The 14,761-nt window shown below is 52.5% G+C and overlaps 1 long non-coding RNA gene across 1 annotated transcript; it reads left to right on the top strand.

Annotated features, from left to right (window-relative positions):
- The first annotated feature begins 53 nt into the window (after positions 1 to 53).
- LOC125180726 (uncharacterized) lies at positions 54 to 8,985 on the top strand. The gene is made up of 2 exons (XR_007159509.2): positions 54 to 3,403; positions 5,773 to 8,985. It is a non-coding gene; the product is annotated as an uncharacterized lncRNA (long non-coding RNA).
- The last annotated feature ends 5,776 nt before the right edge of the window (positions 8,986 to 14,761 follow it).

The following is a 14,761-nucleotide window of genomic DNA, read 5'->3' on the forward strand; positions in this document are numbered from 1 at the left end:
GGCGGCCCCGCGCCGCGCTCCCGCCCCGCCGCGCCCCGGGGCCGCCCCGGGGCCGCCGAGGCTCCGCCGCGGCCTGCGCTGGGCCCTGCTGGGCCGGGCCGCGCCTCCGCCGCCCGCCGCCGGTCGCTCCCGGTGTGCCCGAGTTAGGGCCGAGAACTCGAGGCTCGTTTACAAGGGGGGCAGAACCTGAAAGCGGGCTTAACCATAAAGAAAAGCGAAAGCCTTGGGTCTGGCTGAACCGACGCAGCGGGGCGACAGGCGCAGCCCGGCTGCCAGCACCGTGCGGCCGCTGGCGGTTTGGGGCTCAGGCAGTGTTCGTCCGCCCCGGCCCTGCCCCACCGGGACACCGCGAGCCGGCACCAGCACAGCGCGAGGCGCCGCGGCGTGGGGCCGGGTGGGCCAAGCGAGCAGGCCGTGCGGGCAGGAGCGACCGCCGCCACCGCGGCAGTTGGTCCCTACTTGGAGCTCTGCCACCCAGAAATAATACAGTTTTTTACAATGACCGCTGACCGAGGCCGTTCGGTCGCTGCGAGCAGCTGGCGTGGAGCTGGTGACGGCCGCGACCCCCCCGGGCTGTGAAATGCAGGCACACGAGGGAGTCGCAGCCAGCCCGGTGCTGGCGGCACGCAGGGGACCCCCGTCTTTGGGACGGGACTGATCTCGTCCCATTTGTCCTGGGCCTTTTTGTGATCCCCGGTTCCTTCAGGCGTCCTGAAGGGAAGGGCTTCGCTCGGCATCCTGCACTTACAGGCATGGCCAGCACCTCCCGGAGAAATGCTGGCAGCCTGCGGGGCTGCTGCATCATCCCCTCTCTGCCTCACCTGCGCCAGGGCTGGGGGAACCAGTTACCTGCGACATTTTGGTCCGAATAAGTCATTTTTGCTGGCAGACTTTCCTCACGTACCTTGAGCTCCAAAGTCCCAGTTCTGCAGAACCCGGGAAGTGCCGGCAGGTCCCTGCGCAGGTGGCACTGTTTATTCATCAGAACCACTTTTAGGAAAACATTCTCGCTAAAGCCGTGCCGCCTCTGGCATCCAGAGAGACAAAAGAGCTGCAGCAAATGTTTGTGGGATATTCAGGTTATTTTGTAAGATCTGAGCTGATTCTTTTGAAAACGTCACTAAGTTTTGTTTTTGTTGTAAAGTTGTTTACACAAAGCTAATATAAATTCAGTGCATCCAGTCCGGGTGAATATAAACACGATCCTTGCAGGGCCTCAAGTTTCTGATACGTCTCACATTTAAGATACTGCAGAAGTAGATTCTATCTCCCTGAGCAGTTCTGATAGCATAGATTTTTCTCTCAAGGGTACAGATGCCTGCACAGCTATGCAATGCTTCTCACTAGAGACAGAGCAATAGACACAACAGATGGAAACTGAGAGGCCACCTGGTTTTAAAGCAAATCATATCATCAATCTATCAGTACAAAATCTGAAACATGGGAAAGTGCTTAGAGAAACAAAATGAATTCAATTCTCTTTTTTTCTCCAAACTCAATTTTCTCAGGGTCTGTTGATGTGCCACTTGCAAAAATGCATTTCTTTCTCTTGAAAATAGACTGCCAGTGGATCGAGGTACAAGAACTTTCGTGTTTTACATCAAAACAAAACAAAAAGAAAGAAAAGGATCTTTTGTTAGGCTGCCATGAGTTACTGTCTTGCTATTCAGAAAAGCTGTTTTCAAAAATCTGCTACATTCTTGTGCACAGCTTCAAGATCCAGGTTTTTCACTGCTAAATTAGACACACCAGACAGAATTACTTTGGATTATCAACAGCAATTCAGTTAAGAAAGAAAATTAAATTTCCTCAATTAAGTCTTGACAGAGAGAGGCTTTCTTTCATACAGTATGCTAGGATTCTGCTGCAGTTCTCCTTCAAACAACCCCCAAAGCGAGAACTTCCAGAAGACGTTTGCGTTTTTCCTTCCCCGTTTCGGCCGCGCGAGGAGCAGCCGCTGGCCGGTGGCTCGCGGAGGAGGGAGGTCGGCCCTCGTGCAGGGCCAGGCCTACAAGGGCACGAGGTGCTCGACACACGCCCATCTGACGGCAGGTCGTGCCACGCGCTGAGCTCAGCTCCCCGTTTCCATTTAACCAATTTCACTGTTTTATACAGTTCGAGAGTGTGTTGACGCACATTTTAATCTACAAATATTTAAAGTCCCGCTGACACAGCTGTCAGAAGGAACTCCCAGCAGGCAGCGTAAGCCTGAAGCTCAGTCTGTAAGGAACGGAGAGCTACATAAATAAGGGTACTTTAAATAACTTCATTTTTACCCTAACATACAAGGAAGTGCTCTTCTGTTCCAGCGCAGCCAGGCATTTCTGCCTCTAAAGCTGCACGGCCAAAGCTCACACGGTGACAGCCTGCTTGTTCCCCACAGCCCAAGTGTTTCGGCACTGTCCCGACCCGTGGCCTTGAGGCCACTTTACTGCCGTCGTTCAAACACAGCCGAGTGCCACAAGTAGGCCACCACAGCGGTGGGGGCTGAGAAAATTAAACAGGTACCTTTCTTTATTTCTTACGGGGGATGAAGGTTCCCGATAGTGAGTCTGTATCTGGAAAACTAGAATGATCTCAACCCAATTCTTTAAGGATTTTAAATCAACATATAGTCAATGGGATTGATTTACCTTATTCTGAGTGCTAAATGCAACTGTCACTGTGTCCTTCATCCTCAGTCCGTTATTGATAAATTCCTGGCCCTAGTGACTTAATATATGCCTATTGACTTATTTGTTATTTTCCATTCTTAATAGCATCCACTGTGGAGACTTCTGCTAACAGTTATTTTCAGAAGAAAAAAAACCACCCTTCTTCCTCAAATGAAACTTGCAGAGTTTAAAGAGCTTCAATTTTCCAGCAGTAGCTAGAGAAGATGGGCTGTGAATTTTTCTTTCCCCGTGCACGGCGGCAGCGTGCCTTCTCCGCACACACACTGCATGCAGGCTGACTTTCACGGTGTGTCTGCAGCCTGCATGCTCGGTTCTCATATTTCTGTAAGGTTCGAGTCCCAGAGGAAGCATTAATGCTAAAGGAATGCATACCAGCGTGTAACTAGTCTAAAAGTCAGTACAAAATCTCTCCAACAGATTGCTCAGAGAAACACCTCTTTTTTACCGCATTTAAGATCTGCAGATTGATCTCATGAGCATTTGTGCAACAGTTTAGTCTCAAACTGATAAGAGTGCTGCACAAAGAGAGAAAGGGAATCAAAGGAGATTAAAAAGCGCTGGTCTTCAGGAAGATAAGCGACCTAGAGCCGCCACGTGACCCCGCGAGCGCTCCAGCTCGGCCGCCTGCGGATCTCATCAGGGAACCAGATGTGACCAGTGGCAGAATATCCTGCGCAGCGTGAGATCTGGAGTCTGTGATTGCCATCCAGGAAAGGGGAGATGGGAAAGTATGATGGAGAAAATGTCCTTTTTTTTTTTTTATAGAGTTTAATTGCTGAGAAGAAAGACACGTTTTCTTTTAAAGAAGAAGGGATGCTAGAAAGCAGGCTGAGGAAGGTGTCTGGAGGAAGGAGCAGGAGGAGTTTTTATACTACAGAAAATTTAACATCGCTTCCTCCTTGCTGGTGATCGTGTGTTTGGAAGGATTAAGCGGCAGTGAGCAGTTCTCATTCATTTCTTTGGTCAGTGGAAAGCAGGGCGGGGTGGCGGAGAAGAAGCAGAAGAGGCCTGCCGCCCCTCCTCGCAGGGCAGGAAACTGTGCGCTTCCATCCGCAGCTTTGCTCGCCCTCCGTGAGGAGCAGCAGCGCGGGGAGAGGCTGCCTGGTGCCTGTGCCCGTCGCCAGCACCGAGAGGGTCCCGGCGTGGGCTCTGCCCTGCCAGCGAGGGCTGTGGGTGGCAGTTCCTGCTGCCCTCGGGGAAGGGCGGGTGGAGGATGGGGGTTGTCAGGTTTGTGCTCGCTGCTTATTTTGGGGAGGAGGAGGAGGAGGAAGTTGCTGTAAAAGCCGGAGCTGGGACACGGAGAAAGCTGCGGGTCCTGCACGTGGAGATTCCGCTCCCCGTGCTCTTGCGAGAGGAGTGGTGGGCGCCTTGTCTCAGCCCCAGCAAAGGGTCTGGAGATGAAGCCCGAGCCCTTGCATTTGTATTCAGACAAAGGGCAGGGAGGCAGCGCAGCAGCCGAGCGCTGGGGTGAGGCCCCCAGCAGCCCGCATTGCCAAGCAGATGGGCTGCCGTGTTCTCAATCAACTCCAGTTTTTAAGGTCATGCCTAGATAATGAGCATCACAGCACTCAAGCCTACAGATCATGAATATATGGATGAATATTGACTCACACATTTTCCTTTCTACAACTCTGTTCCTGTAACTTCCCCTGCGCCCCAAAGCCAGCACATTCTGCCTCGTGGGGTCTCCAAGCCCTCAGCACCCTCCGCCTGCGTGCTCCTCCTGGCCTCCCAGCAGCTCAGCCCTCGGCAGCACGCGGCCACCAGCGTCTCCCACCGTCCTCTCTCAGGAACATCTCAGCATGGAGGGAGAAAGCAGACAGGCCAGACAGTGCCAGGCACAAAAGGGCTCCTTCAGCTGGACTTCAAAGAAAAGCCCCACAAAAGGGCAGCCCCTTCCCCACCTGCAGCGCCTGCTCTGAGAAGCCCTCGTCACCGCCGGGGGGTTGCAGCTGCTGCTGAAACCCTCATGGAGACTTCTCGGAGGGTGCTGAGGCACTGGAACGGGTTGCCCGAGGAGTTGTGCACTAAGGCGGCAGGTACCTAGGGCTTGCTTTGGGAAGGGAGAGGCGACTCGCCACGCCACGTGTGGCTGTGGAGGAACAATGACCAGAAGCAGCACTGTTCTGCTGCTGTTTGAGCGCCAAGCTGCAGGCCGTGCCGTTTGTGTCACAGTTTACATTGCCATTTGTGCCAGGGCTTCAGGAAACTCAATTCAAAGTCGTTGCCTCCCTCTTGCTTCTCTGGTGGGGTCTGAGCTCAGGTCAGGTCCCGTCCCGAGCCGAGGGCTGAGCCTGCCTTTGGCTCGCGTGGGGCTGCGGCCACAGCACGCGGGCACCCAGGCACTGGGGACACCTGGAGGGCTTGGGCTTGGGCTCGGGTGTGAACCCAGACCTCACGGGAGGCCGTCAGTACGGACGGGCCCAGCTGCTGCACTGCTCTGTTAGCGACGGCACAAGCTTCACTGCTAAGTCTCCCTGTTTTCTTAATGAACTGTCTTAAGTCAGTCCCTGTTTATACAGTGTCTCTGGTTGTTAGCAGTACTTGAATGCCTTCCCTTACTCAGCCGTGCTGGAGTTCTCATTTTTTGTTGCAGGTTTGCTTTCTCGGTTTCATGCGTGAATTTCTAGAAAAAGAAAAAGGAAAAGAAGAAAAAGGAAGGAAGAAAAAAAAAAGAAAAAGAAAAAAGGGAAGGGAAGGGGAGGAAAGGCAAGGGAAGGCAAGGCAAGGGGGAAAAATAGGAGAAGGAAAAAGAAAAAGCAACTGAAGCAATTGAAGCCAGATTGAATGGCTCCGGCTGTAACAGTCGTAGGCCCTTCCCCTATTTCCCTGACATTCCTCCTTGTGACCCCTTCCAAGTGTTCTGGGCGAGTTTCGCAGGAATGCACAGTTACGCTCCGTCTCCGTGAGCACGGCCTGTTATTCGAAAGGAGCTGGCAGAGCCTCCCGGCTTTCACAGCCAGATGTTACGAGTGTGACCCTGCCAGAAGCTGCATGCGTGCACCTTCCCATTCTCAGCCCCTTGCGCAGGGGATATTTTCTGAAGAATCTGTTCTGGGTAATGCTTTTGTGATTTGCTCTCTTCTTCACTTCTAAGGTCTGCTCGTAGCATCGGTGCTATATAATTTCACAGCCAGAGAAAGTGGGATACCTTTTGCCATGAACTTCAGCAGGAGCAGGACAGCATAATAACATTTCAGGACTTTGGGGTCCTACTCGTGAGTCAGGACCCAGACTGCATTCAGTGTTGTGCAAAAAAATTCAGAACAAAGGAAGATTCCTGCCCATAAAAAGCCTGCAGGTAAGTTTTACATTTCAGGCTAACAATATGGACACAGAGACAAAAGAATGCAAATGAAAAATGAGACAGTACTGGTTAGCATAACACTCAGGGATCGTGCAATAGTAACAGCTTTTCTTCCATCTTTTCTTCACCTTTTCTCTACATTCCTCTAGCTTATTAACAGTTACGGTGATACCTATACCAAGCCGCACAGCCAGTTCTTTACAAGTGCAGTAATAAATCACTGCACACTGAATGACAACTCTATCATCGTAACTTCATGTCCCACATGATGCATGCTTACGGATCTAAACAGTCTCAGTTTCAGCCAACCTTCTCCTTTCTCTACTATTGCTTTTCATAGCCTTGTATTAAATTATAAATTTTGCAAGACAAAAACTTTGTCCTTTGTAGTAGCACGCAGGATTCCTGACCACTCTTACACTTCGAGGAGCTACTGCCCTAGAAACACTTAACACGCGCCTCAGAACTAATGACTTGTCACTTCGTTTAATTTATCAAGATGTAGAATGGACATTGTTCCTATGCCTCAAAACGAGCGGAGGTGGAGGTGGGAATCATGAATTTTAAATCTAATACCATTTTATAATCCCAGGAATCAAATGACAAATTTAACCTTTAAAATAATATTACGAAAGGAAGTTAAAATAATGGCGCAGCACAGTTCTTAATGTTAAAGTGCTTTCTGTCCCTCCAGTGAAAGGTGCTGCAGAAATGCAGAGCATTATGTTTATTTATTAATAATCCCGCAAAGAAATTTTCGTGATCGCCACTGGGGACTGCCTGACAGGTGACACAGGCGACCTCCTGCCAGGAGTGACATCTCTCCCCTATAATTTACATTCTCTAAATGATTTGCGATCAAATTACTTACAGCACAGATTAGCTTCTCCCCCCGCTATTCACTCGCAGCACCACATTCAACTGTTTGTTCCACAGAACCGTAAAAATAATAATATGGAAAGTCAGTGCCTCTGCTTCCAGGGTATTCCAACATGGAAACAGCACATTGGCCAGGAGATCGATTCCTGCACTCATTTTCTCAGGCACTGGGATTTGCATCTGGGGGAGATGCAGGTCGTTGGCTTGAAAAGAGCATTCCGAGCTCACATTTTGATTGCACAACCAGATAAACAAATGAAGTGTCCCAATTAGAGGGAAGAAAATAATCAGCCTGCAGTGTGGTGGTGCAGGGACTGAAAGGACTGAGGAACAAACGCGTTTGGAACAGTCAAAGGACAAACCCCAGGTATTTACTGGATGTTAGGGAGACTGTAACCATCAGTGGCAGGGAACTGGTTAAGAGAATATATTAAAGGTGCAAAGGGTCTCCCGACCTCTGCCACTGTCAGTTCTGTCAATGGGCCTACAGACGCCAGTGGAATAATTATGGCCTATATTTAGATTATGGATGCATCGGGCAGGGTGAAGGTTGAACATGAGGAACATGGTTGTTTGCAGTTCATTAGCAGTGGGAGCAGCCTAGGGTGGGAGGAGGGCACTGAACTGGATTCATCCCACCTGGAGTGCTTGTGCTGAGCTGCATAATGTCAGGGAAAGAGATCTGATTATATGTGGAAACAAAAGCAATAAACAACCGTGTTCAGGTTGTCACACCCGACGAGCCGAAGAAAGGAAGGAAGGAAAGAGAGGAGAAAGCGAGACAAGCCTCTGGCTCTCGGCCACGTCGTTTCTGTACGAACGAACGCAATGGCCACCGAGAAATTGGCTGGCTGGAAAATGCAGAAAGGATGATGTGAGCCCCATGAATGCGATTTGTGGTGTCTGTGCAAGTTGTCTCTTGCTGTATTCTGAGCTGACCGTACGAACCTGTGTGCCTGGAGTGCTGGTCTTCGAGGGGAGGCTGGGCTCCCCACAGGTGACGAGGTGTGCTGTACTGTCCGCTGGACACGTGGGTGCACAGCAGTAACACTTGGGAGGGTTGCACAAGCAGGAGATACAGATCAGGGAAAAGGCACAACCAGTGAGCTTGGAAACAAACACTGTGCAATGACTGGGCAGGAAAACACTGAGGCTGCCACTAAGAAATAATCTTGGTTCTGACTCCTGGAGAAAAAAAAAAATGACACAAGGTAAAGGATGTAGAAAGCAAAGTGGCAATGCAGACAGCATGGCCATGGCTCATTGCAACATGATTAAGCAAACCTAGGGGAGCTAATACTGCAAATACCACTCAGGTTAGATTATGAGTTTTCCTTTTGCTCACTACCGGACCTCCAAGCCAGAAGAAATGTGAGCCCCAAATGATTAAAGCTCAAAGCACTCACTGGAGAGCCCACGGTTGCTTGTTTAGGGAAGAGGAACCTGCATGCTCCGTGCTCTGCATTTTCCCTGCAGTTCTTGCAGTTCCTTTTTGGCTTCGAAAGCAATCCTGAAAAGCTTGAGCTGAAACTTTCCCAGTTTTAAACTTATTCATATTATTGATGCCATGGCATCAAGGTCTGTTGTGAAACACAGCACTTTCATTCTAATTCTTTATTCACATCGGCATATTGTTTTGTCAAAGTCCTAGGTCCTTCTAAAGAGTCAGCAAACAAGAACTAAAGTTTTACCCAGGAATGCTGTGTAAAGGTGGTGGTCAGGAGCAGGAAAAAAGCTCTGTTATTTCTGTCTGCTGTTTCTACTTCACCCAGAGTATTTCCCTTACGTGAACGTTCCCCTTACTCTCCCAGGTTTTGGTGGGGCCAGAAGGAAGATCACTTCTTGTTTTCTGGCGGTGTGTCCGTTCAGTGTGGGGAGCTAACAGCAGACTCCCCCCTTTGTTATGCCCGTTTTGCAGACAGCAGAGACACTGCAACGGGAGATCGTTTGCCCAGGGTTGCACAGCAAGTCAGAGGCAAGAAGAAATGAGGCCCCAGAAGGTCAGATTTCCATTTTAAGGCAGGAAGGAGGAAAAGATTCTGCGCAAAGTAACAAATTCCAGCCCAAATCTAAAGCACGTTCTCTTCAAGGGAAGAGCAGAGAGGAGGAATGTTGTATCTAACACCACTGTGCAGGGCCGTGGCAACACTGCAAGTCCTCGGGGGTGCCCCTGCAGAAGGCCCTTAGCTGCTGCTGTGCTGGAGCAGCCACTAGGAAATAGCAAGTCAGATAAAGACGAGTTGCAGTGAACGGAAAATGGAAAACAGATGCCGTACCATCACATTATTTCCTCAATGCAAGCGAAAAACAACTGACAGTTTCCCATCATACTGACGACTCAGGGCCCCAGTCAAACGGCTGGCAAAGTTTCTTTACTCCAAAACACTGGGGATAATGAATTCAGAAGTTCTGAACAGCTGCTTTTCATGGATCATTTGGAATTTGCGATGCAAATATGAAAAATCCATCTTAAATGCCCTCAACTAATTGAGTGGAGTACAGTGAATACAAAGGAATAGATCACTGACCTTGGTGAAAACAGCACAAAAGCCTTAATCTGCCCAGAGAGACCCAGAAGGTTACTGAGGAGCAGAAGAGAGCAGAAGCCTGCGTACTCTCACTCAGGTTCCTAATCCTGCTCACCACGAGGCAGCTACAAGACCTTCCTTTGGGGAACACGCAGCAGCCCCCAGCGCCCTCCCTTACAAACCACAGCAAGGGAGAAGGAGGTGGGTGGGAGCTGGGCTTCAGCCAAATCGCTGGTGTCGGACCTGACAATTCAAAGCAGAACTTGACGCTGGGGGCGAAGAGAGAACAGATAAAGATACCATTTAGGAAAGGCGAGATGATGTTTTTGAATAGCTTCGAAGGCACAAGGCGGACGGAGCAGGAAGGCAGGGGTGGGTGGGAGTGGGGCGGGCGGGCATCAGGACTGCGGATCTCCAGGGCTGCAGCACTGCCGCTCGCACACAGCCAGAGATGGAAGAGGCAGTACTGGCAAACTGAGAGCAAAGGAGAAGTGTAGCTTTCCCGGCTGACGTGGCAGAGCCGTTCACCTTGGAAAAACAAGAATGTGTTCGTGTGGCCCGGCTGTATGTTGCAAATCCCTACCGTTTTTCCTTAGCTAGGTGTGTGCTCCAAAGGTATTAATTGTTAACCAGCAGCTGCCTGGACGAGGGGCTGTTAATGCCGCGCGAGGCCGGGCAGATAAGATGTTGCTCTCCCAAGGCTCCCGGTATGGAAAACAGCAGCAAGGTCCAGCAAGTCTCCCCAGTTGTAGTTTTCTAAAATTGGAGCGTCACGTCCGCTGGGCTGCGCATACCAGCTCTGGCCCTGTCAGCTGTTGCTCACTTTATCATCGTGCTCCTTCGCGGGGAGCAGATCGCAGGCTCCTGCCGCTGCGGGCGCCGCCACACCTTGCCCAGGTTGCGTCCGCGAGGAGCAGCGGCACGGCAGCGCTGGAGACAATGCAGGCCCGTCTGTTATTTATACCGGCTACTCCCTTTGGGCCTGAACAAGCAAGAAGCTCTCTTTAAAAGCTTGTAATTGTTGGTCGCATTCCAACAGAGACAAAGGGATGTTGTAAAAACAGTTCCGTTTGAGCTTGGTAAAACGCTCTCCTAGGGCAGAGGCAGCAGGTTTCCTTTGTGGGAAGGCAGGAGGTGGACGGCTTTGTTCAAACTCACGTTCACATTTTTCTCTGTTTTTCTTTTTAACGGCATTCATTCGGATTTACATTTTCTAGAGCAGTTTTCTGCAGTCGTAGGGTTTCAGTGGCATTTCCGAGGCAGCGGCCGTGCTCCGTGCCCGCTCGGGCGGGTATCGCTCAGGAAGCTGGCAGTGCTGACTCAGCTCCCCGCCAAGCACCTCTGTCCTCTGCTGCGAACAACCACAGAGCAAGAGTGTGTCGGTGCCCCTGGTTCAGACGCTGGGCAGAGCGCCTTCACTGCAAGCAGGAAGGAAACGGAGGCACCACAGCGGTGCCACCGTTGTCAGAAATGAGAGCAAAGACAAGCAAAGAGACCGAAGCGTCAGGAAGAAAACCAGGATCGCGGTCAGGTGCTGTGCTAGAGGCCTGGGAAAACACTCCGGTTGTGCTCCACTCGTTTCAGCTGAGGTCTGAATGCCCAGAAAGGGGCTGGAAGGTTGCCAAGACAACAGCGTTTTGAAAACCGCAGCGTGCAGGTTTGGACGGGGCCGGGGAACGTACTCGAGTTATTTTGCAGTATCTGGAGCCACAAGCCAGCAAGAGAACGCGCACGGTCGGCAATACCCAGCGGGAACTGACACGGCCGTCACAAACTTCTATTATTCCTTTTACTCGGCGCGATCCACATGTTTTTCATTAGGCCCAAATTGTAAAAGAAAATATATACATATTAAATAAAAATACCAGAGTTCTGCGAACGTGTGTTTGGCAGTTTGCATTCAGGTTACAAATGCTCACACTGTGTGTTTGAGAAAAAAGCTGTTTTACAAGGTTGCGATCTGCAGGCAAGTAACGAGAGACATGCCATGTTCTCAGACATGGTTTTGGCCCACACGTCCTCAAAAAGCAAATAAACAAAAGCAAGTAAACTAAATCATCCTGCACGTCAACAGCTCGGTCGGTTTGGGAAGATTAGTGCCTGGGAACAAAGGGGTTTATGGATCAGAGACCTCTTCGGTTTTCTGAACGTTGTAAGCCTGGTTCCCTAACGACGCAGGACTCCTGCATTCACAGCGTCCATCTGTCACCCCTCCAGCTCCTCTCCTGCCAACTCGCTGGCCAGTGAAATAATTTCATGTCATTTGGCAGCGAGTTGGAGGGGGCTCCAGCGCAGATTTCAGCGCGAGGAAGTTGAAGAAAGCCCAGTGGAACGGAACGTGAGCAGACGAGCACCCTTGCTGAGGAGGCAGCACCGAGGGGGCCCGGCTGTGCCCGCGGGGCCGTGTCCCCCGCACATCCCCGTGCCCCACCGCCGTGACCGCGGCTCACGGCAACGGGGTCTGGATGTGAAATCCTGCGGCCCCCCCTCCTGCCGCGCTGTGCAGGGCCCGGGGCTGTGCCGCTGAGAAACCTGTGAGAACAAGCAGCAACTGTTGGGCAGCACCATAAGTCAAGGTAGCATTTACACCGTAAAAGTATGCCGTGCTGGTGAAACACGTACAGAAGGAAGCAGCCTCTGAGAACGGATTGTTTTATGAGGGGCTGACTTCAAAATGAGTCATTTAGCACAGAGCAGCAATTGTGACTTTATTAAAAATCACCATGCTCTGGAGTGAACTCCTTGGCTCGCGGCGTGTCCTGCCAACTCCTCCATCAGAAAATAGGTCCTGCTGAATTCCCATGGAAAAGCCCTGGAGCGGCTCCCAGCCCCATCGCGCTCCCTGGGGGCACCGCTGGCACCCCGGCTGCTGCGCGCTCGCTTCCTGCCTGCTCCGGGCTGCAGCCTGCAGCCCTCAGCCCTCAGCCCTCAGCCCTCCGAGCTCCGTTCACAACTTCTACTGCTTTTGTAACAACTTCCTACTGTTATTCTCGTTCCCCTGCATTCACTAGGTACGTTTTGTGCAGTGCAAAGTTAATTAAATTAAGCAAAAACGCTCACGTGAGATTAAAAGAAGACCCCTCACAGCAGATCTGCAAACTGCAGCAGCTTACCTGCCTGTGCCAAGGAGCAGGTACCGACAGCTCCTGCGCGGCACGGGCAGGACGTTTGGGAGGAAGAGCACAAAGCCAAGGAACAGCAAGTGTGGGAAAAACACGGCTTCTCGTGCTGGTTTCCAGAGCCCTTAATGGGATCCAACAAATGCAGATATAAAACAGATTGTCTGCTCGATATTTTAACTTTTAAGTGTACGGCCTTTGCACGGCGAATTTAAAACTCTGCACTGAACTCCTTTCTTCTCTCCCCCTGAAAACAGGTTTTAGGGATGGAAATACTGATCTAAACTAAATCCCAGGAGCCTGACAATCCTTCTGCAGAACTTCCCTGAGACCCTGGGACGCTGCCAGCTTTATGTGATGGAAAGGAAGACTGCCAGGTCACAGGGCATGCCACAGATGGGATCTGACTTCTAAGCAGTTGTTTAATTTAGGCCTGGAACACGATTTATGGGAGTCTATCTGAAATCACAGAGAAAAGAAGGCACAGGGCTGGAGGAAAGAGGCAGGTACATGTGAATTCACATGAGACAAACTGTCTGAAGGGCGAATATTCCTGTGAGTGAATATCTCTGTTTTAAGGAGGGGGAAGCTGCCACTTCAAGTAAAAAAAATGCATGCTAACAGAGTGAGTAACAGTGGAGGGAAGAATGCGAACGCACAAGTCCTGCCGTCCGGCTTTACGGCCTACCCATTCCTCTTCCTCCCCGCACCCCCCTGCAGGGAGGACGCAGTGAAAAGGCAGAAGTGCTGTGTTATTTCCCTGCCTGCACCGAGCCCGGCGCACCCAGGCCAGGACATGTGCCACGAGCACGGCCCCTTCGTGCGGGCAGACCCGGGCCCTGTGCCCCCAGCCCAGCACAAGGCGCGGGCATTTCGGTCACGTTCCCGGGGGGGGGTGTTCGCCAGCCACCTCCACGGCGTTTTGTGCTGCTCCTACTGTGCAGCACCTGGCCCAGAACCAGGCTGGCCCTCCTGAGCACTTGTCATTTTCTCTCTTCCCTCTCCTCCCCTCTTAAAAAGAGAAAGAAAACAAAACCATTTCCCCACAGGCTGCAGACATAAGTGAGATGCAGGTGCAGGCTGCACAAAGCTAACGAGTTCAAATCCCAGCGCCCCGCACACCCCCACGTACAAGATGCCCGGCCCTCTGAAGAGCCGGAATGAAAGGAGCAGGAGCGCAGAGCGTGCGCCTGTAGGAGATGCGGGGCTGCTCCCCCAGCCCGGCCCACAGGCGGCCGCGGGACAGGCAGACAGACAGACAGACAGACGGCTGGACACGACGCCCGCCCCCGGCTGCCCCCGTGCCTCCCAGCAGCGCCTTTCCCCGGTGCTGAGCACCGTGCCTGCTTTTCGTGAGCTCCCGGGTGCTTTCCAGACCAAGACCCACTCAGACCTCCCCGTGAAAGAGAGATCGTGCGAGGGCCGGCGGTAGGCAGAGAGCAGGACAGACGGCGCCTCTCCTATCTGGGTTCAAATCGTCACGGAGCCCCGCACCTCACCCAGTCCCACGGGGAAACCACCTTTATTGAGTCCTGGCAGCGATGTGTCTTAATCACTGCAACGCTTTGTAGGTCAGTGGGAGGGGAAACGCGTTCCTCAGCTTTAGCCAGTCCCTTCCAGAACAGTCCGTGGCTTTTCTGCCGGCGGTTTAGGATCCTGCGGTTGTTTTGCCTCTTTGATGCACACGGGGAGAGAGAGGAGCTGCCTCCTTCCCTGCCCTTGGCCGGCTGAGCCGAATCCTGCTTGGGCCACGGAAACTCAGCGCTGGGGTGGGGACACGCAGTCACCGAGGGGCAGGTTCCCCGGGCTGGCCTGCCCAGGAGCCCGGGCACCGCTCCTTGACTTCCCCGAGCAGCCGGGCAGGCAGGGCCGGCAGCTTCCCCACGGCTGCTGCCGCTGCTGGGCCGTTTGGTCAGCAGGAAACGCTGACGGCGCGATGGGCACGAGCCAAGCGTGGGGCGCCGCGGGGTGCTGGGGCGCACGCAGCCCCCGGCCGCAGGGCTGAACCCACCCGCGCTGCAAACGAGCGCGAGTCGCAGCGCGGCCCCAGCGGCCGGCACGGAACCGGGCTGCGCGCTGAGAGCGGCCCCTGGCCTCCTCGGGGACTGGAGCTGCAGCTCCGGCCGGCGGGCCCGATCTCCCCTCGTTCGTTTCAGGCCTTCAGCTCCCGGTTCGCACCGGTGGGAGCAGGGGATGGTCCCAGCCCCTCCTCCCAGAAGCCTGGCTGGGGTTCCTCGCATTTCTTCCTTGCGG

The sequence above is a fragment of the Anser cygnoides genome, chromosome 20, assembly GCF_040182565.1.
Source record: "Anser cygnoides isolate HZ-2024a breed goose chromosome 20, Taihu_goose_T2T_genome, whole genome shotgun sequence".
Lineage (NCBI taxonomy): Eukaryota > Metazoa > Chordata > Aves > Anseriformes > Anatidae > Anser > Anser cygnoides.